The sequence below is a fragment of the Octopus bimaculoides genome, chromosome 14 (genome assembly GCF_001194135.2).
Source record: "Octopus bimaculoides isolate UCB-OBI-ISO-001 chromosome 14, ASM119413v2, whole genome shotgun sequence".
In the NCBI taxonomy this organism is placed as follows: domain Eukaryota; kingdom Metazoa; phylum Mollusca; class Cephalopoda; order Octopoda; family Octopodidae; genus Octopus; species Octopus bimaculoides.
In genome coordinates this window covers 29638770-29640023 of record NC_068994.1, presented here as the reverse complement: position 1 = coordinate 29640023, position 1254 = coordinate 29638770, and the positions used below count along the sequence as shown (strand labels likewise).

The 1254-nt window shown below is 41.1% G+C and overlaps 1 protein-coding gene across 1 annotated transcript in view; it reads left to right on the top strand.

The window, feature by feature from the left end:
* The window catches only part of LOC106876258 (uncharacterized), a 103153-nt gene that overhangs the window by 68239 nt on the left and 33660 nt on the right, over positions 1-1254 (top strand). The window lies entirely within an intron of this gene.

Below are 1254 nucleotides of genomic sequence, written 5' to 3'. Positions count from 1 at the left end.
AATGTTTAAATAACGTAAAAATGAAAATAACAATAATCTTAACAGATATATTTACCAAAATTACATAAAAATATCTTGAAATGCTAAAGAGTAAATTTATTCAATAAAATCGCCATTGGCTTCAACCACAATCTCCAGACGACTTCGGGATCTCCTGCAACTCTTCAGGACGCTCTCCTTGTTTCAGTTGGTGAATGCTGCCATAATCCTTGCCTTCAGTTTATCTTTGGTGCTACAAGGAGTTTTGTTGGTCTCTCGCTCAACTGCACCCCACACATAACAATCAAGGAGGTTGCAGTCTAGGGGGTTAGGTGGCCAAATGTTAGGGGTGATGTAGTCGCAGAAATTATCTGACAGCCATGACTGGGTTCTCCTGCTTGTGTGGCATAGTGCAGAGTCCTCTTGTTAGACATAGAGTCTTCCAGCAGCCACTTTCAGACACTTGATATGGCCACCGTGTTGAGGCCGTGTGAGAAGATGAATGGAGGCATAATGTCGCCATCACTAGCGATCACTCCAAACACCGTGATGTTGACTGGACGTTTGATTTTTATCATTCTCGGTACATATTTTGGGGACATGGCAACCCAATGGTTGTTTTGTGTGTTCACCATCTGATCCTGGCAGAAAATTTTCTCGTCTGAGAAAAACCAAAGCATGTTTGGTTGGAAGGGATGCTTGAATTTATTCAAAAGCTTCGTATCGCGGTCTTTCTTCTTGTCCTTGATGGCTTAAGATAAAAATTGGCCCTTTTTCATCTTGGATGACGAATACCGAATGTTTTGATGCACTACCTGCCTGATAAGAAACCCAGACACACTCAAGTCCCTGGTGATGGACCTGAGTGACTTGGAAGGATCGTTGCGAATCATGGCCTGGAACTCACCAAAAAATTCAGAATGATCAGAGTGAGTTTTCCGAGCTGTTATATCTTCGTAATTACCATTAGACTTATCCAACTCTACGAATCACTTGCACTGTCTTCATATTGACACCCAAAAACATATTCTGAAAAGTCCGTATTGGAGCTTCCTGCGCGAATGTCGAGCAGTACAGCATGTCGTTTCCAAGTTTCTAGCAGAGTGAATTGCGTCACGGTGTTGTTTTTCTCACAGACAGTGTCAACTGACCCTACTATACTGTGTAGTCGATAAAATCAAAAACAAATAAGGCACATGCGCGAAATTGAAAATATGAAATGGCAACAATTTACTCATCGCACACTGTATGTGTGGATATATATATATATATATA